The 21,379-nt window shown below is 46.3% G+C and overlaps 1 protein-coding gene across 3 annotated transcripts in view; it reads right to left on the bottom strand.

The window, feature by feature from the left end:
* dnmbp (dynamin binding protein) overlaps nucleotides 1-21,379 on the bottom strand; it is a 139,878-nt gene that overhangs the window by 105,292 nt on the left and 13,207 nt on the right. The window lies entirely within an intron of this gene.

Raw genomic sequence — 21,379 nt, 5'->3', positions numbered from 1 at the left:
GAGGGCTTTACCCGAGATGGACTGGGCCATATCCACTTCTTGTTGGATTTTCCATTCAAGGGCATTGGTGTTTCCACACCAGGCTGTGATGCAGCCAATCAATATATTCACCACCACACATATATAGAAGTTTGTCGAAGTATTAGATGTCATGCCGAATCTTCGCAAACTTCTAAGGAATTAGAGGCGCTGTGGTATTATCTTCATAATTGCACGAACGTGCTAGATCTATTTCGGGTCCTCTGGAATGATAGCACGGAGGAATTTAAAGCTGCTGACCCTCTCCACCTTTGACTCTCCTGGTGAGGACTGGCTCAGGGACCTCTGCTTTCCTGCTCCTGACGTCAAGAATCAGCTCCTTAGCCTTGCTGACATTGAGTAAGAAGTTGTTACTGTGGCACCACTCAGCCAGATTTTCAATCCAATGTTCGGAATGAACCTTTGGCTGCCAGCCAAAATATAACCTAATGTGGTTGTATCTTGAATTATTTTTGTTCTACAAGTCTCCTACATTGGGGAGAAGGTACTGGAGCCCAAAAACCCATTCTCCACTATTCAGGACAGTTTCTTTCCCAATGCCATCAGATTTCTGAATGGGCCACAAACACTACCTACCTGCTATCCCTTATTATTTTTCTATTTTTGTAATTTAGAGTCATTTTATGTCTTTGTGCTCTGCTACTGCTACAAAACCTAAAATTTCACAACATGCATCGTCATCGTTATGTGCTGTGTCATAGGATGTGGGCAGTCATGGTCTTTCCACGATCGTTCTTGGTAAGCTTTTCTACAGAAGTGCTTTGCCATTGCCTTCTTCTGGGCAGTGTCTTTACATTTTGGCTGACCCCAGGCATTATCAATACTCTTGCCTGCCTGCCATAAGTGGTCGCATTAACCAGGACTTGTGATATGCACCAGCTGCTCAGGTGACCATCCACTGCCTCCCATGGTTTCACGTGGCCCTGATCAGGGGGCTAAGCAGGTGCTACACCTTGCCCAAGGGCGACCTGCAGGCTAGTGGAGGGAAGGCATGCCTTATACCTCCTTTGGTAGAGAATGCATCTCCACCTTGCCTCACCAACAAGACAGTGATAATAAAATGGAATGCAGCTTGGCATGTTTTATAACACTAGAGGTGACATATGTGGAACGCACAGTTAAAAATAAACCTTCAAGTGCTTTTTATATAAAAAAAAATCCCTCATGTGGTCTCGACGTCATTGCCATTTTTCATCCTTCCTGTTCCTGCTCAACTGAAAGTAATCAAGAGGGAAAAATAAACGGCTCCACCATCAGCAACAGCCCCCGCAGCATCCAGGTCATCTTCAAAAAGGCAGCATCCATTATTAAAGATCCTCATCACACAGGACGTGCTCCCTTCAGAGAGGCAGGACAGGAGCCTGGAAAAACACACTGTGTTTTTGAAACAGGTTCTCTCCTCTGTCAAGAGTTCTGAACAGCCATGAACACCGTCCTTTTTGCTCTTTTTGCTCTCCTTTTTGAACATAAACTCAGTGGCCACTTCATTAGGACAGGGGGAGTGGTTTTCTTCAAGGTTTGATGTGTTGTACGTTCAGAGATGCCCTTCTGCTGTCGTGACTCGTGGTTATTTGAGTTACTGTTGCCTTCCTGTCAGCTTGAACCCGTCTGACCTCTCTCATTAACAAGGCTTTTTTTTTGCCCACAGAACTGCCACTCACTGGATGTTTTCTGGGTTTTTTTCCTCACCATTCTCTTTTAATCCTAGGCTGTTGTGCATGAAAATCCCAGGAGATCAGCAATTTCTGAGATACTCAAACCACCCTGTCTGGCACCAACAATGAATCCACAGTCAAAGTCACTTGGTTCACACTCTGATGTATGTTCTGTACAACAACTGAACCTCTTGACCATGTCTGCATGCTTTTGTGCATTGAGTTGCTGCTACCTGATTGGCTGATTAGATATTTGCATTAACTAGGTGTACAGGTGTGCCTAATAATGAGTGTGTATTTCTTACCGTTGTTTATAGTTCTTTATTATGTATAGCAATATACTGCTGCTACACAACAACAGACTTCACAACATATGTGAGTGATATTAAACCTGGTTCTGACTCTAAAGTCAGCCAGATTGCCAGTGTGTGGTGTCACCTGTGGGGTGGACAAGAGATTTCCTCCCTTGAGGAACTTTCGTGAAGTCACTGGGTTTTAATGGCATGTTTGTCTTCATGCTTGGACTTCACAAAGGGGATTTCAGGAGAACACGTACCAGTCCTCGTTAAGGGATCAGCAGAGGAAAGGGTGAGCAGGTTCACATTCCTGGGTGACAGCATCTCAGAGGACCCATTCTGGGCCCAACACAAAGACACACCAGTGGTTATACTTCATTAGAAATTTGAGGAGACTCAATACGTCACCAAAGATTCTAGCAATTTTCTACAAATGTACCATGGACAGCAATTCTGCTTGCATCACCGTTTGATATGGTGGAGCCAATGTCCAGGATTGGTAAAAGCTGCAGAGAGTTGTACTATCTTCACCACCATTGAGGGCGTCTGCAAATGGCGATGCCTCAAGAAGGCATTATGGACCTCACCAAATTAGGTTTAGTTTTAGTTAGCATCATAGGTGGCACATGGTGGGCTAAGGGGTTTGTTCCTGTGCCATACTGTTCAATGTTAATCACTATTACTGAAATCAGTTTGTTTAAATTCTAGTTCAACACCTTATATTCCATCTGGGTAGCCTCCAACCTGATGGCATAAACATCAATTTCTCAAAATTGCCCCACCCCCTTCTCCTTCACTATTCCCATTCCCCTCTCTCACCTCATCTCCTTTCCTGCCCATCACCTTCCTCTGGTGCTCCTCCCCCTTCCCTTTCTTCCATGGCCTTCTGTCCTCTCCTATCAGATCCCCCTTTCTCCATTCTTCCATGGCCTTCTGTCCTCTCCTATCAGATCCCCCTTTCTCCAGCCCTTTATTTCTTTCAACAAATTAACTTTCCAACTCTTTACTTCACTTCGTCCCCCTCCCAGTTTCACCTATCACCTACCACCTTGTACTTCTTCCACCCCTCCCCCAACCTTCTTACTCTGAATTTTCATCTCTTTTCTCAGTCCTAATGAAGGGTCTTGGCCCGAAACGTTAACAGTTTACTCTTTTCCATAGATGCTGCCTGGCCTGCTGAGAGTTCCTCCAGCATTTTGTGAGTGTTGTTTAAATTCTGGATTTACTGGATACCCCAAATGTATATTTCCCATTAGTAGTTGGCGGGATTTGAACTCACAACCTCTCACTCAAGGGTCAGTAACTCTGGCTGCTGGTCTACTTTGCTTCCATACCCAGCTTCACAGCGAGAGCCTATGCAGCTGAGAGAGACTGGGGAGGGAGTGGGGGCCATTCTCTCTCTCTCTCTGGCTATCCATCCCATAGGATGATGATGGTTCCTTTCAGTCAGTTAGTGGAGTTTATACCCCACTCCTCAGAAAGGAACAGCGTGTGCGTGAGTGGATTTTAGGTGAGTAGGGGGTTGCACAGGTCCAGACCCACCCTCTCACCATCCCCTCCTGGATCCAGCAGCATGGTGGGGGTCCAAGACGGCTGGGGAAAGTTCTGTTGCAGTGAATGGCCAGACCAAGCTTCGATGCAAGGGATGCCCTTTCCGTGCTTCATGGCACGTGTTTGCTAGATGGTCATTGACCCTACGAGAGGGTTCATCCGCCCTTTGACAGGTCACTCGCCTGAGTGCTACTGGTACCACGTAACCCAGTACTACCTGTCGCACGGTCGGGTGGTCGGCGACTAAACTGGCTCCCCCACCAGGCTTGCCTGGTGAGGAGGGTGGCTAGACACCCTGCAGGAGGGGGCCATTAGCATCCAAGAAGATTTTGTGAAGCACCAGGGAGAAAGGAGCTGTTCTGAGGGTGGCGAAGGTGGTGTGAGTGAGGTAACAGACCAGTGTGTAAAGGACCAAGAAGACCCCAGTACACAGAGGTCCAGGGTGCAAGGCAGGGGAATATTGTTAACATAGAAGTCAAAGCACAGGGATAACACGATGGTGCAGCTGTTCGTGCAAAGCTATTGCAGCTCTAGTGACCTGGGTTCTATTCCCCCACGGTCTGTAAGAAGTTTATAAGTTCTCCCTGTGACCACATGGGTTTCCTCAGGGTGTTCCCATCTCCTCCCACAGTCCAAAGGCATACAGGTTAGTAGGTTAATGGGTTTAATTGGTCATATAGATGTAATTAACAGGCCGGTGGTGTAGCAGCATCAGCACCGGACTTCGAGGTGAATGGTTCCGAGTTCGCATCCCGCCTACTCCTTGTATGCTTTCCATCCAGATTGAGCATCGAGATAGCAACTCAGCCTTGTAAAAATAAAATCAGACAAATGGTACGGGGACAGCAAAAATGCCACCCGATGTGCCACAAGGCCCGAAGGAACAATAACATGCCTGTAATTGGGCAATGCAGGCTCGTTAGGCCAGAAGGGCCTGGTACCGTGCAGTGTCTCCAAATAAAAAATAAAATAAAATAACAACAAAATAAAACCTGGGATTTCTCCAAGATACAAAACAGATGAGCATTAAATGAAGTGGAGTGTGGGAGGAATATTGAAACTGGAGAGAGGAAGGCTGAATGTCAAATGCAGGAAAAAAAATTTCTAGTAACAACCATCCCCTCTTCCAAAAACTGCCTCCTACATGAAGTTACATAAAGATCCTGGAATTCAAGCACAGAGAAAACACACCGGGAGAGGAGGCAGCATCCCGAGACACACTTTCTGTTATTGTTACTGGCGTCAGGAATGCGTCCAACTCAGGCATTCCCTGTGCAAGAAGTGGAGAGAGGACAACACATCCACTGGACAGGTATGTCTATGCCCAAGAGGTTCAAATATTCTCTTTGATGGGAGTTCACTGCTCCCTGTGATCTGTTGCCCGCTGACTCTTTGACACGTGTTCACCCAGACTCCACTCCCCTCCCTCCCACACCCACCCACCTTCCCCCTCACCTGGCCTCACCTATCACCTGGCAGCTTGTGCCCCTTCCTTCCCCCACCCCCCTCACCTTCTTACTCTGGCTTCTTCCCCCTTCCTTCCCAGTGCTGATGAAGGGTCTTGGCCCAAAGCGTCGCAAGTTTGTTCCTCTCCATAGATGCTGCCTGACCTGCTCAGCCCCTCAGTTAGATGCCATTCCTGACACCAGTAACAGCGGCAGAAGAGTATCTTGGGATGCTGCCTCCTCTCCAGCGTGCTTCCTCCTGTGTCTTGTGCCTGCTGCTCAAGATTTCTAGCATCTGCAGAATCTCTTGCGTTTATGATCCGCACCTCCATTATGAACACGTCCGATCAGACCAGTGTGGGGCAGAGTTGGGGTCAGAGTCGATAAAAGTCCAATGAGCTATGCTGATGTGAAAACCCACTGACAGTTAGTTGCCAACTCTCCCATATTCAGGTCACATTCCAACACCCTCCCGTCACATTCCAACCTCCCCAACCACAGGAGCATCTCGTCCCCACTGATATCCCGAGTGTAAGGATGGAGCTGGTTTGAACGCGTTCTGCGGTGGAATAATGTGAACCTTAAAACATGGTTTCAGGCTGGCCTGTGCCAGCGAGATTTTGGACAAGCTAGGGCTGGTTCCTCTGGAGCTGCAGGGGCTGAAGGCAGATCTGATAGAGGTTTATAGATTATGAGATGCATAGACAGAGTATACCAGCAGTATCTTTATTTCAGGATTGAAGTGTCTAATAATAACCAGAAGTCTTAGTACATAGTGGTACCACGACATAGGTGGGACAAGATCCTAAAGACAGAATATAAGGAATTAAGTCGAAATCTGTAGAGCAGGACCTCCAGCGTAGTAATCCAGGGCAGCATGATAGCGTAGTGCTTAACACAACGCTTTACGGTACCAGCAACCCAGGTTCAATTCCCACCGCTGCCTGTAAGGAGTTTGTACGTTCTCCCCGTGATGGTGTAGGTTTCTTCTGAGTGCTCTGGATTCCTGCCACAATCAAAAGACGTACTGGTTGGTAGGCTAATTGGTCATTATAAATTGTCCCGTGATTAGGATAAGGTTAAATCAGGGGTTACTGGGCAGCATAGCTTGAAGGGCCAACTCTACTGTATCTTAATAAATACACAATCAGTCTCCGGCTTACTGTACTGTATCTTAATAAATACACCAATGAATCAGTCTCTGGCTTGCTCCCTGTGCCACACACTAGTGAGAGTAAGAATAGGAGTATTTGGCAGATGAATATGTGACTGAGGATGTAGTGTGGGGACAGGGTTTCACTGAGATCTCTTCTGGAAATGTATGATCTGTTCAAAAGGATGGGTTACACCTGAACGCAGTGGGACCCATATCCTTGCAGGCAGGTTTGCTAGAACTGCGGGGGATAGCTTAAACTCACTTGGCAGGGGGATGGGAAGCGGGGTGATCAAGCTGAGGGCGAGGTAGTTGGTTTACACGTAGATAAGACTGTGAGGGAGAACAGGCAGATGACAAGGCAGTCAGTGGGACGAGTTACAGTATAACAGGTGGCCAAAGTCAGTAAGATTGATGACTACAGGACTGAAGGTGTTATATTTGGATGCACACAGTATACGGAACAAGGTAAATGATCTTGTAATGGAGTTAGAGATCGGCAGGTATGACGTTGTGGGCATCACTGAGTCATGGCTGAAAGCAGATCATAGTTGGGAGCTTAACATCCAAGGATACACCTTGTATCAAAAGGACAGGCAGGTGGGCAGAGGGGGTGGGGTGGCTCTGTTGGTAAAATATGAAATCAAATCCTTAGAATGAGGAGAAGCTAAAATCAGGCGTATTGGTATTACAGTGGAGTAAAGGGAATTACAGAGGCACAAGAGGGGAGCTGGCCAAAGTTGATTAAAAGGGGACTTGAGCAAGGATGTTGGCAGAGGAGCAATGGCTGGAGATTCCGAGGGCAGTTTGGAAGGACCAGAATAGATACATATCAAAAAAGAAGAAATATTCTAGAGGGAGGATGACCCAACTGTGGGTGACAAGAGAAGTCAGAGACAGCATTAAAGCAAAAGAGAGGAAATCTAACAAAAATTAGTGGGAAGTTAGGGGATGGGAAGCTTTTACAAACCAACTGGAGGCAACTAAAAAAACCACGAGAAAAGAAAAAAATGAAGTATGAAGGTAAGCTAGCCAATAATATCAGAGGATACCAGAAGTTATTTTTTCAGATACTATTACTATTAAAAGAGAGGGAAGAATGGAAATTGAGCCACTGAAAAATGACAGTGGAGAAGTAGTAAGGGGGGGGGGGGGGACAAAGAAATGGCTAACTAACCTAATAAGCATTTTGCCTCAGTCTTCATTTTGGAAGACACTAACAGATTGCCAGAAATTTGAGTGTGTCAGGGGGCAGAAGTGACTGTAGTTGCTATTACTAAGGAGAAGGTTCTTAGGAGACTATAAGGTCTGAAGGTGGATATGTCACCTGGACCAGATGGACTACACACCAGAGCTCTGAAGGAGGTGGCTGAAGAGGTTGTGGAAGTATTAGTACTGATCTTTCAAGAATAACTGGAATTATTCTGGCAGGCTTCTAGAGGACCGGAAAATTGTAAATGTCACTCCACTCTTTAAAAAGGGAGTAAGGCAGAAGTAAAGAAATTACAGGCCAGTTAGTCTGACCTCAGTGGTTGGGAAGATGTTGAGAGTCCATTGAGAGGTTTCAGGATACTTGGAGTTGGAGACACATGATAAACAGGCTAATGTCAGCAAGGTTTCCTTAAGGGAAATCTTACCTGTTAACTCTGCTGGAATTCTTTGAAGAAATAACAAGCAGGATAGACAAAGAATGAGAGGATGTTGTTTACTTGGATTTTCTCAAGGCCTTTGACAAGGTGCCTCATATGAGGCCACTTAACAAGGGAAGATATTACAGGAAAGATACTGGCATGGATATAAGATTGGCTGACTGGCAGAATGCAAGGAGTGGGAATAAAGAAAGCCTTTTCTGATTGGCTGCTGGTGACTACTCATGTTCCACAAAGGCTGGCATTCTCTTCACATTATATGTCAATGATTTGGATGATGGAATTGATTGCTTTGTGGCCAAGTTTGTGGACAATGCAAAGATAGGTGGAGGGGCAGATCATGTTCAGGAAGCAGGGAGTCTGCAAAAAGACTTAAACAGATTGCAAGAATGGGCAAAGAAGTGGCAGATGGAATATAGTGTAGGGAAGTGTACGGCCATGTACTTTGGTAGCGGGAATAAAGACATGGTCTATTTTCTAAATGGGGAGAAAATTCAAAAATCAGAGGGGCAAGGGGCTTGGGAGTTCTAATGCAGAATTCCTTAAAGGTTAACTTGCAGTTTGAGACAGTGTTAGGGAAGGCAAATGCAATCTCAGCAATCATTACCAGACAACTAGAATACAAAAGCAAGGATGTAAAGCTGAGCCTTTAGAAGGTATTGGTTAGACCACACTTGGAGTATTGAGCAGTTTTGGGCCCGTTGTCTAAGAAAGGATGTGCTGGCATTGGAAGTGGTCCAGGAGAATGGTTCACGAGAATGATCCCCAGGAATGACAATGTTCACGTATGAAGAGCATTTGATGGCTCTGGGCCTGTACTTGCTGGAGTTTAGAAGGATGAGGGAGGATCTTACTGAAACTTATTGAATATGGAAAGGCCTAGAGAGAGTGGATGTGGAGAGGATGCTTCCTCCAGTAGGGGAGTCTTGGACTAGAGGGCACAGCCTCAGAATAGAGGGATGTCCATTTAGAACAGAGACGAGTTGAATCTGAGAATTCATTGCTGTGGAGACCATGTCAATGGGTATATTTAAAGTGAGGGTTGATAGGTTCCTGATTAGTCAGGGTATTGCAGGCTATGGGGAGAAGATATGAGAATGGTGTTGAGAGGGATAATAAATCAGCCATAATGGAATGGCAGAACAGACTCAATGGGCTGAATGGCCTCATTCAGCTATGTCTTATGGTCTTAAATTAATTGTGGGTATGCATTTAAGGTGAGAGGGGTTAATTTTAAAGGAGATGCGAGCGGCAGGTTTGCTTATCTTACACACAGAGAGTGGGTGCCTGGAATGCACTGTTTGGGGTGCAGGACAAGTTGGATACATTAGAGACTTTTAATGTGAGGAAAATGGAAGGATAAGGTCATTGTGCAGTCAGAAGGGATTAGTTTAGATGGGCCAAAGGGCAAGTTCCTGTGCTGTACCGTTCTACGTTACAACACCTCCCAGGAAGAATGGCATCACGTCAAAGGTGCACTAGAAATACCAGTTCTTTTTGTGCGGCTCAGCTGGCGTTGGGGTAGTGCATTCACTGGAAGAGACCCAGTGGGAGCCACAGTAGCCAAGCATCGGAATGCATTGTGTTAGACTACCTTCCAATCCACAGAACAGGGGGCTTCAGGTCCAAGCTCTGGCTAACGTGCCATGCCTTAATCACCTCTACCAACGCAGAGAATGAGCCCGTCATCACATTACCATTGTTGAGAATGCACTGTGCACTGTTAACAAGAGAAAAGATGTTGCCAGGACTTGAGGGCCCGAGTTGTAAGTAAAGGTCAATAGGTTAGCACTTTAATACCTGGAGTAGAAGAGAGAGAGGAGATTTGATAGAGGTATACAAGATGATGAGGAGTGTAGATAGAGGGTGTGGAATGGCAATATAGTGGTTAGATCTATCAGCGATCACTGAGGCTGAGCTTCAATTTTATCTGGAAGGAGTTTGTACGTTTTCCCAGCGACCACGTGGGTTTCCTCAGGGTGCTCTGGTTTCCTCCCACAGTCCAAAGCCGTACAGGTTAGGGTTAGCAAGTTGTGGATATGCTATGTCAACACCGGAAGCACGGCAACACTTGCAGGCTGCCCCAGCACATCCTCGGACTGTGTGGTCATTGATGTAAAATGATACATTTCATATGTGACAAGTGAATTTTATCTTATCTATCATCTCTACCTGCTCTATACATACACCAGGAGCAAGAGGATAACTAGGGAGAAGGTGGGACCAATCAACGATAAAAGAGGGTGGCAGGGGGAGATGGGAACACTTGCTTGGATGTGAATGAGACCTTTAATGAGTACTTTACATCAGTGTTTACCAAGGAGAAGGACGATGTCAAGGATAGGGAGATCAGTGCCAAGTGTATTAAAATGCTGCGGCATTTCACAGTAAAGGAGGAAGTAATGAATTTGTGGAATTACCACAGGCAGCTGTGGAGGCCAGGTCGTTATGTGTATTTAAGGCAGAGCTTGATAGGTTCTTGATCGGACATGGCATCAAAGCTTACGGGGAGAAAGCTGGGGAGAGGGGCTGATTGAACGGTGGAGCAGACTCGATGGGCCAAATGACCTAATTCTACTCCTATGTCTTATGGTCTAGTGTTGGGTCTCTTAAAGAGCATTAAGGTGGCCAAGTCCCCAGGTTATTGACAGAGGCAAGTGAAGAGACTGGGGGCTGGGGCCTTGACCATTATCTTTGTGTCCTGGCCACAGGTGAAGTGTTGTTCCATTATTCAAAAAGATTCAAAGATTTCAAAGATTCAAAAAACTTTATTGTCATTCTAACCGTACATCAGCTCTGCAGGGCAGAATGAGACAGCGTTTCCCAGGAGCAGGGCAATCATAAAAGGGAACCAGGGATAATCCTGGAAACTATAGATGGTGAATCTCATGTCAGTGGTAAGGAAATTTACTGCGGCGAGTTCTTAGGGATAGGTTTTATAAGCATTTTATAGAAAACCATGGCCTAATTAGGGAGAGCCAGCAAGGCTTTATGCAGGCAAGTTGTATCTTACAAAATTGATTGAGTTTTTTAACGAGGTGATGTGAGTGATTAATGAAGGTAGAGCTGTGGCTTTTATCTACATGGATATTAGTAAAGCGTTTGACAAGGTCCCTCATGGGAGGCTCATCCAGAAGATTAAACTGCATGGCTTCAATCATGGGATTAACGGTGAATTGGCCAATTGCATCCAGAACTGGCTTGCCCAGAGAACACAGAGGGTAAAGGTTGACAGGACTTACTCTTGCTGGAGGTCTGTGATTAGTGTTGTTCTGCAGGGATCTGTGCTGGGACGTCTGCTGTTTGTATGTATATAAGTGACCTGGATAAAAATGTAGGTGGGTGAGTTAGTAAGTTTGCAGATAATTCCAAGATTGGTGGAGCAGTGGATAGTGTTGGAGACTGGTAAAGAATACAGTGTGATATAGATCAGTTGTAAATATGGGCAGAGAAATGGCAGATGAAGTTTAGCCCAGATAAATGTGAAGTGATGCACCTTGGTAGGGTAAATACATGAAGACAGTAACAGTGTTGATGAGCAAAGGGATCTTGGGGGTCCAAGTTCATAGCTCCCTGAAAGTGGCTTCACAGGACGAGAAGGTGGTTAAGAAGGCTTATGGAATGCTTGCTTTTATTAGTTGAGGCACTGAGTTCAAAAGTCAGGAGGTTATGTTGCAGCTTTATAAAACTCTGGTTAGGCCAAATATTGCGTACAGTTCTGGTCTTGCCATTATAGGTAAGGGCATCAAGGCTTTGGAGATGGTGCAGAAGAGGTTTACCAGGATGCTGGTTGGATTAAAGGCCATGTGCTATCACGAGAGGCTGGACAAACTTGGGTTGGTTTCTCTGGAGCGGCAGAAGCTGAGGGGAGATCTGATAGAGGTTTATAAGATTATGAGAGGCACAGATTGAGTAGACAGGGAGTATCTGTTTCCCAGGGTTGAAATATCCAATACCATAGAGCATACAGTGAAGATGAGGTGGGCAAGTTCCAGGGGGATGTGAAGGGTAAGTTTTGTTTTATTTGCACAGAGTGGTGGGTGTCTGGAATGCTCTTCATGGCCTGGTGGTAGAAACCGATACATTAAGTACTTTTAAGAAACATTTAGAAAGGCATACAGATGTGAGGAAAATGAAGGGATGTGAAGTTGTGTAAACAGAAGGGATTAGTTTAGTTGGCCATTTGATTTATTTGGTTCAGCAAGACATTGTGGGCTGAAGGGCCTGTTTATGCGCTGTATTGTTCTACGTTCTTGTTCTATGAACAAGCCAAGTGGTCTTCTAGAGCTGGGAGAACCTGCTGTCGGGGGGCGGAAGGCAATTTACTGTCCCAGTGGGGATGTGGAGCAGATCTCCCGCCACATCTCTCAGCTTAGCTTGGGCATGCCGGAGCAGGCAGCAGCCTCCTCACATGTACTCCCTGCCTCCCAGCTATTACCTGGTGGGACCCGCCTGCACAAACTCTGCACGGTACATCAGCCCTACTCCTTTCCCTCCCAGCTCCTGGGTTTTTGTGCTGGAGTGGGGCTCGAACACACAGACTTCGGACCCAGAGGCAAGGGAGCTATGCACTGAGCCACAGCAGCTGCATCATTGGGAAAAGGAGAACAGTGACAATGCAGCAACAGCTCTTCTCAGTTAGTCACAGCCCCAGCTGGCATGGCACGACCTGTCTCGAGCTTGCACACTCTCCCTGTGACTGTGGTGTATTACCTGGGTGCTCCATTTCCCTCCCACATCCCAACAAGGTGCTGGCTGGTAAATTCATTGGAGGATGTAAATTGCTCAGTCCAATATGCAAACCACCTTCCATCCACATTTACCACTACTTTGGGAAAACAGTCAACATAATCAAAGAGCCCACTCACACCGGTCAGTTCCACCTACTTGCCTCAGGCAGAAAATACAAATGCTTGAAAGCACATACTGCCAAGACTGAAGCCAGCTTCCACCTGACTCCTGAACAGACCTCCATACACTAAAAAAAATGAACACTTGATCTCCTAATTTACCTCGATGGTTAACGTATAGAGTCTTGAAAACGTATTCAGCCCCCACAACTATTTTCACATGTAACTGTCTCATTTTCTAAATTTAAAGTATGTTGAAGTAGGATTTTATCAAATCAAAAGCAAATTCAAAAAAACCTGTCAAGAATTTACTAAAAATTAAAAACCAAAATTGTGAAGCTGAGGAAGTATTCATCCCAGTTGAAATTATTATGCTAACTTTCCTCAGGTGAAATTACCTTACCAACTCATCCAATTTGTTGATGCAGAAAAATGGAGAATCACCAGTTTTCAAAGAATTCATGTATTCAGTGAATACCCCCTCTTTCTACAAGGTCCAACAGTATGGTAAATTTTCAACAGTCCAAACCAAAATAAAGACAAAAGAACATTCAAGACAAATCAGGGAAACGATGATAAAGAAGCATAAATCTAGGGAAAGGCACAAGACCATCTCAAAGGCACTGAATATACCCTGGAACTCAGTGCAGTCCACCATGAAAAATATGAAACTACAGCCACACTGCCTAGGTCAGGCTACCCCTCCAAGCTTGATTACCGGAGAAGAATGGCACTTGTAAGAGAGGCTACTGTGATGCCAGAAATCACTCTGAGTGAGCTGCAGAAATCAGTGGCTGCAACTGGAGATGAAGTTCGTGGCTGCACAATATCTAAAGCCTTGTACAAAAAGGGTATTTATGGAAGAGTGCCAAGGAAGAAGCCCTGGCACAAAAAAAGGCATATAGTTGCCCATAAAGACTTTGGAAAATGTCAGTTAAAAGATATTGTAAAGATGTGGAAGAAGGCCTTGTGCTTGGATGAGACTAAAGTGGAACTTTTTGGTCTCAACATTAAGCGTTATGTGTGGTGTAAATCCAACATTGTGCAGCAGCCAATTAGTACCATCCCACTGCCAGAGCAACCATGGAGTGGCGTCAAATGAATTAAATCGATCTTTGGCAAGACCTTAAGATTGCTGTCCACTGCTGCTCACCAACTAACCTGGCAGAGCTTGAGCAATTTTACGAGGAAAGGGCAAATCTTGCTCCATCATGTTGTGCAAAGCCAATAGAGACTTATCTGTGAGAGGTGGTTCAGCTAAGTATTGAGGAAAGGGAGATGAATACTTCTGAATTGCTAATATTCCACTTTTTGAATTTTTAGTTTTTCCTGCTTTACAATTTTCCCTGATTTTTGGGCTCTACTATGAAAAAAAGCATGCGATTCACAAACAAAAATTCTGTTAAATTGATCGAGATTCCTAGTTGTAATACTCATTAATGTGAACAAAGGGTTGGGGGCCAAATACTTTCACAAGGTTCTGTGTAAGGAGCGTTTGATGGCTCTAGACCTGCTCACTGGAGTTTGGAAGAATGAGGGTGGGGGGGGGAATAGTGTATATTGAAAGGCCTAGATAGAGTAGATGTGGGGACTGTGTTTCCTATAGTGGGGAGTCTAGGTGTTGAGGAGGAATTTCTTTAGCCAGAAGGTAGTGAATCTGTGGAATTCCAGACATCCCACTCTGCAAAAACTCATTTCAGGAAGGTAGCATCATCAATTTGTGGGAGACTTCCGGGACAGGTGGGATGTCTGCAATAGAGTAGCTCCTTAGCAGCTAGCCAGCTAGTTGAAATGACGTCAACTACGCCAATGAACGAATGACACCTGTTAAACTCACCTCAACATGTCTTTTACATTTTAACCCACCATGGGCAATAGAAAAGTCACTGTTGCAAACAGTGCAGCGAGAAACACCATCATTATTTTGACCCCTATTAGGCAGGGGTACACTTTAGTGTAGTCTGGGGTGACGTACGTTTTATATTTTTTTGGAACACTCTGCCACTCTGACTTCTTTTGGAACTCTCTCGCTGTTTCTCGTGCGCGCTCTCTCTATCGGCACTCTCTCGCTCGTGGTTGCTCTCACTCGCACTCGCTCTCTTGTGCTTGCTTTCTCGCTCTCTCTCCCGCGCTTGCTTTCTTACTCTTGCGCTCACTCTCTCGCACGTTCTCTCACGCTCGCTCTCAAAAAAATCAATTTCCGGGACATTGTATATAATTTGCAGGCATCAGGGAGCCACTATTAATTTGCGGGAGACTCCCAGAACTTCCGGGAGAGGTGGGATGTCTGGAATTCATTGCTACAGATGACAGTGGGGGTCAAGTCATTAGGTATATTGAAGCAGAGGTTGATAGGTTCTTTATTAATCAGCGTGTCAGAGGGTACAGAAACAGCAGGAAAATGAGGTTGAGAGGGATAATGAATGAGCCATGATCAACTGGTGGAATAAACTTGATGGGCCGATTGTTCCCATTCTGTTCCTAACTTAAAACCTGTGCTCTTGGTTTTTTTTGTATCTAGTTGTTTCTTCACCAGGCTCAAAGAAACACCTCCCTGAAACTTTGGACTAACCTACTCCCCCTATCTTTAAAACATACCCTAAAGCCAAATTCTGTTCCCAAGCAAAGCATCAAGTCCTCTGCCTGAAGATCACCTGAGGGCTTAGGGGCCACATTGTCTAAAGATGCACCTGTCCCACTCCAGACGCTGTACAACTCAATGTTGTTGTGATACAGTTAATTCACATCCACAGTTGTAACTGGAACTCACATACCTATGAGGGCTAATAAATTAAATATCACCTTGCCGTCTGGGATTACATCAAAATTGAACTCAACCCGAGGTCCCCAAGGGGTTGTCATGCTGATCCAAAGCTGCAGCGCATCAGAAATGAGACAGCTGCATGGGCTTACGGACATCACTGCATCTGACCCACACTCCAAAAGCCCACAAGACACAGGAGCAGAATGAGGCCATTCAGCCCATCTGCTTCCACCTCCTTCCCTACCGCACTCTGTGTAAAATAAAGCTTGCCTTGTAAATCTCCTTCAAACTTTCCTACTCTTTATTTTCACCCTACTGGACACTTCCACAATGGGGAGAACAAAGTGATTGCCTGTTGGTTTTGACAGCAAGGGAAAATCCCTCTTTGATTTTCCAGTTCTTATACCAACACTCCTACTGGTATTACAGTTCTTCAAAATGAAAGATGTCATTGTGTTGAATGGAACTTCAGAAAAAAAAAAATCACCATTCCCCCAATCACACTGCCTGCACTCCTGTGGGTCCCTATCCGAGGAAAGGTAGGCTGGTCCTGGACAGGGTCCAGAGGAGGTTAACAAGAAGGTCCAGGAATGAAAGGCTTAACATATGAGGAAAGTTTGATGTCTCTGGGTCTGTACTCGATGGAGTTCAGAAGAATTGGTTGGGGTGGGGGGGGGGGTGGATAGGAACTCACTGAAACCAACTGGATACTGAAAGATCTGGATTGAGCGGCCATGACAATTAGGAGAACATACCCTCTTCTCATTGCAACTGTCAGGGAGTTGGTACAGGGGCCTGAAATTAGAGTCATTTATCACGTGTACGTTGAAGTTATGGTGAAATGTTAACAACCAACACAAACTATGTGCTGGGAGCAGCCTGTACCACCACACAATCTGGCACCAACATAGCTAGCACACAATAGCGGGAGGGAGCTTCACTCTGTATCTAATCCATGCTGTTCCTGTCCTTCTTTATACATACACAAAATAACTTTATTACAAATTCAGTGCTATATATACAAACCGGTGACTAACACAATTACTTCACTACAAACAGACAATACACATTAAACTAAAATGTTTCCATCTCTGTCAATGATGGCAATAACCCCCCCGCGGAGCCCAATGGTCCCGGAATGCCTCTATGGGTGCCATGGACAACCCACGTTCCTTCTCAGTATTTACCCGGGCACGAATGTACCCCCTAAACATTGCCAGGCAGTCTGCCCGGGCAGATCCTCCCGCCACCCATTTCCAAGACCCACAGATGGCTGTTTTCGCCAGCCCCAGGAGCTGTTCCTGTCCCGGGAGAGTGTGATGGGACAGTGTAGAGGGAGCTTCACTCTGTATCTAACCCGTGCTGTCCCTGCCCTGGGAGTGTGTGATGGGACAGTGTAGAGGGAGCTTCACTCTGTATCTAACCTGTGCTGTCCCTGCCCTGGAAGTGTGTGATGGGACAGTGTAGAGGGAGCTTCACTCTGTATCTAACCCGTGCTGTCCCTGCCCTGGGAGTGTGTGATGGGACAGTGTAGGGGGAGATTCACTCTGTATCTAACCCGTGCTGTCCCTGTCCTGGGAGTGTGTGATGGGACAGAGTAGAGGGAGCTTCACTCTGTATCTAACCCATGCTGCCCCTGTCCTGGGAGTGTGTGATGGGACAGTGTAGAGGGAGCTTCACTCTGTATCTAACCCATGCTGTCCCTGTCCTGGGAGTGTGTGATGGGACAGTGCAGAGGGAGCTTCACTCTGTATCTAACCCGTGCTGTCCCTGCCCTGGGAGTGTGTGATGGGACGGTGTAAAGGTTATTAGTTTATCATTATCACATGTACTGAGAGTCAGTGAAAAACTTTGTTTTTCCATGGCACCATAAAGATAATTTCTAAGCGTAAGTACATCAAGGTCGTAATGCAATCACTCGAGTCGAACATGATGTTTCTTAAGGATTGTCTAATGGTGTGGCCTCAGGTGTCTGTAGAGGCCGCTCCGGGATCCACGTATTCTGGTGCCGTGTGGGCAAGTGTAAGTGGTGGCTGTGATTAGCGGTAGGGTCAGCTGGTTTTTAAATCTGTTTATGAAGCTGCTACTCGTTCTCTGCAGCACCGCACAGTTTGTACGCGGAACAGTAGTAATGGTCTTGAGCACAGCTTTGCCACACCACAGAGGATGCTTTACTCGTTATCTAATCAACTCTTGTTCTGTCAGTACTTGTGCTAACTATCAACCGATCTCTCTTCATCTCCATACAGTGTTCTGTATTGCCTGGATTAGACAGCATGTCTTATGACGAAAGGTCAAGCTAGCTCGGGCTTGTTGAAGCAAAGGAGGATGAGAGGTGACCTGACAGAGGCCGTTGAGTGGACAGACAGAGACTTTTTCCCAGGGTGGAAATGGCTACTACAGGGGGCATAGGTTTAAGGTGACTGCAGGAAAGTATCACAGTGGATGTCTAAGGTATTTTTTTAATCAAAAGGAGTGGTAGATGTGTTAAACATGCTGCGAGGGCTGGTGTTAGTGGCAGATATACTAGAGACATTTAAGAGGTAGGCACATGGACAGTAGAAAACTGGTAGCCTATGTGGGAGGGAAGGGCTACAGTGATTTCGAAGTAGGTTATATCAGCATAACATGATGGGCCGAAGGGTCTGTAGTGTGCTGCAGTGTTCTAGGTTTGTAGAAGCCTAGTTAGGCCACATCTGGAATATTGCATTTAGTCCTGGCTGTTTCATAATAGGAAGGATGTTAAGGCTTTGGAAAGGATGCAGAAGTAGTAGCTGCTTGAATTAGAGGGCATGTTCTACAAGAGAAGGATGGAGAAAAAGTTTGTTTTGTCTGGAGCAGCGGATGCTGATGGGTACTTTCCCTGTTCTGTGAGTGTGCTCCTTTGTTCTCCGTTCTAGGCACTACAGCCCTCTCACAGCTCTGCGCTGAAAACTCAATCCCCCTTCTCCTTTCCTCAGGACGCAGAAAGTGTCCCTGACCCCAAACAGTGCCTGGTTTCACTTTCTGCACACACTACTGGACGAACAACGTTCTCCCACAGTTTCTGTCTTTGTTTTCGATTCCAGCGTCTGCAGCATTATTTGGTTTCCACTCGTTCTCAGTGTTGCAATCCCTTCTCAGACTGACTCCAACTCGGCAATCCCCACACACTGTTCCATGCCCACTGGCATCCGGTGCCCTCCGTCACACAAAGAAATTACTCTATTCACCATACAAAGGAAAACAAAGCCATAATTCTGTCAACAAGTGATAAGGAGGCACCATAACATAGTACCAGCTGAGTAAGTTAGATACAGAGTGAATCTCCCTCTACACTGTCTCATCACACACTCCCACGACAGGGACAGCACGGGTTAGATACAGAGTGAATCTCCCTCTACACTGTCCCATCACACACTCCCAGGACAGGGACAGCACGGGTTAGATACAGAGTGAAGCTCCCTCTACACTGACCCATCACACACTCCCAGGACAGGGACAGCACGGGTTAGATACAGAGTGAAGCTCCCTCTACACTGTCCCATCACACACAGTCCCAGTCATCCAGAAAGGAGGGATGAGGATGTCCCTGTGAACTTGCTTCTCGGGAAGGCCAGAACACCCATCTATGGGACAGAAAGTGGGCGGGGGAAGGTTCTGCCCAGACAGACAGCCAGGCCATGATTAGGGGGTATGTCTGTGCCTGGGTAACCATTTGGAGGGAACACTCGCTGTCCACGATTATCATTGGGGCATTCCTGGACCTTTGGGCCCCACGAGGAATTAGCTCCATCACTGACAGACATGGGAATATTTGAGTTTAATTTAGTTTATTTTGTAATTATGTTAAGTCACTATTTTGTGATAGAGATAGATATATAGTACTGTAGCATTATATTTGCAATAAAGATATTGGTAGATATTTGACGAACAGGCCGGTTCAGAATCTAAAGACAGAGATTCAGGGTGGGGGGAAGTGGAGGGAGGGGATTTGTACGGAGAGGCAGGAAGAGCCTCAATCTCCACCCACTCTATCTGCACTCACCTCAGGTCTGAGACTAAGACACCACCCCCCCCCCCCCACCGTCACTCCGCCAAGCCAGCCTGCATCCCATCCACTGGTCGTCTATCCCACCTCGCCCAACTTCTCGGTGGTGGGTTCTCGCTGCCCAGCCTGCGTTTCAGGATCTCCAGGTACGACTCGAAGGATCTGTGGCGCGCCCCCCACCCCGCCGGGTGTGGCCCCATGGACGACCCGATTCCTCGTCAGTGTCAGCGACTGGAGTGTCGCAGGAGACTGTAACATCGAGACCCCCAGTGTACGCTGCTGTCGAAAGTCGGGGGTACTGGAATAAGCGACGCTGCAGACTGTAACGTGGAAACAGCAAGCTGATGGTCTCCTGGCCTAGTTTATCGCAGGAGCGATCTCTCTCTCTCTATCTCTCTCACTAGCAAGAGAGCGCCTGTCTGAGATGTTGAAGTGTTGGGATGGACAGTAGTTCATAGACTCTAGATCACTGTCTCTGGGGGGGCTTAGTTATTGTATGGTGGGTGGGGGGGTTGCTGATATTATGCTGGAGCATGGGGTGGATGGGGAGGGGAGGGTTGATGCATTTTCTGCTGCTTGTGGTGGTGGTGGGAGGGTGGACTTTAGGATTCTATAGTTTTCTGTCATTCATCCTTTGGGTTTTCTCCCCCCTGTTTCGTGGATGTCTGCAAAGAGTAAGTATTTCAGGTTATATACTGTATACGTTCTCAGATATCAACTTGAACCATCTCTTCACTCCACCCCCTCCCTCTCACCACGTGGTTGACTGAGCCAGTAACTCACATGCCTTTGGGTCAGCAATAATCGCAGTTTCATTCCTGGATTTGCAACACAATGCAGGCAGCCCGGAGACTCCTGGCCAGAGTTACTGACTCAGCTTCCCCTGGCCGGGTTCCAGCCAACGAGAGGTACAAGCAAACAGTATTCCTGCTGCAACGTCCCGTTCCCATTTCCCTTTCCCTGGAGTCGGCAGGAAGCAGAATCGGGTTCACTCTCGCCGGCAAACGTCAAGAAATTTGTAGAGTTGTGGCAGCAGTACAGTCTTTGATTGATTCTACTGTGGTTATTGGACTTGTTGAGTACGCCCACCAGAAAATAAATCTCAGGGTTGTAGCATATGGTGTCATACATGTACTTTGACAACAAATTTACTTTGAACTACGAGGAAAGCCAACAGTAACTGAGACTACCCGACACCAGTGCCACTCTCGCGCTCTCTCATGCCCAGAGGATAATCTCGAGTGCCATCCTTACCCTGCCTTGCTTGTGGGGGACGCCCTCTGGTTCCAACTGCCTGCAAGGGATGGGCAGATTGGTGTGCAGTCAGCCGGAAAATATTATCCGCCACCTCTCTGGAGGGCAGTCAAGCTGAAACACATCCTACCGGTGACAAATTTTAGTCCGACCTCCACAAGACCAGCGTTGACCAGAAGGGCTAATCATCCTCTTGCCACATTGTGCGAATCCACTACCGACCAAAATCATCCTCAAACTAGGTCTCAATTGACCTTGATAGTGGGAAGGCAGCTTTCAAGCATTCATTTATTTTCTCCACAATTAAAAATATCTCTCTCACAGGAACATAAGAAATAGGAGCAGGAGTAGACCAACCAGTCTGTAGAGCCAGCCCCACCATTCTATAAAATCATGGCTGATCTGACTCATCTCCACCTACCTGCCTTTAATTCCCCTACTACGCAAAAATCTATCCAACCTTGTTCTAAATGTATTTCCTGAGGTAACCTCCACTCTGTTTATGTAAATAACACATTAATTGGAGCAAACAATGAAAGTGGTAGATGGAACAGTTCACTATATTAGAACATCTTGTCCCAACAAACCCTCCCCAGGGCACTTACAGCTCAGTTTAGCCATAATAATCTCCCTCTATACTGTTCTATCAAAAGCTCCCGGCGCAGGAACAATGCACAACAGACAGATTGAAAT

The sequence above is a fragment of the Mobula hypostoma genome, chromosome 19 (genome assembly GCF_963921235.1).
Source record: "Mobula hypostoma chromosome 19, sMobHyp1.1, whole genome shotgun sequence".
Classification (NCBI taxonomy): domain Eukaryota; kingdom Metazoa; phylum Chordata; class Chondrichthyes; order Myliobatiformes; family Myliobatidae; genus Mobula; species Mobula hypostoma.
The sequence above is the reverse complement of the archived record's forward strand: the minus strand, read 5'-3'. Positions and strand labels throughout refer to the sequence as shown.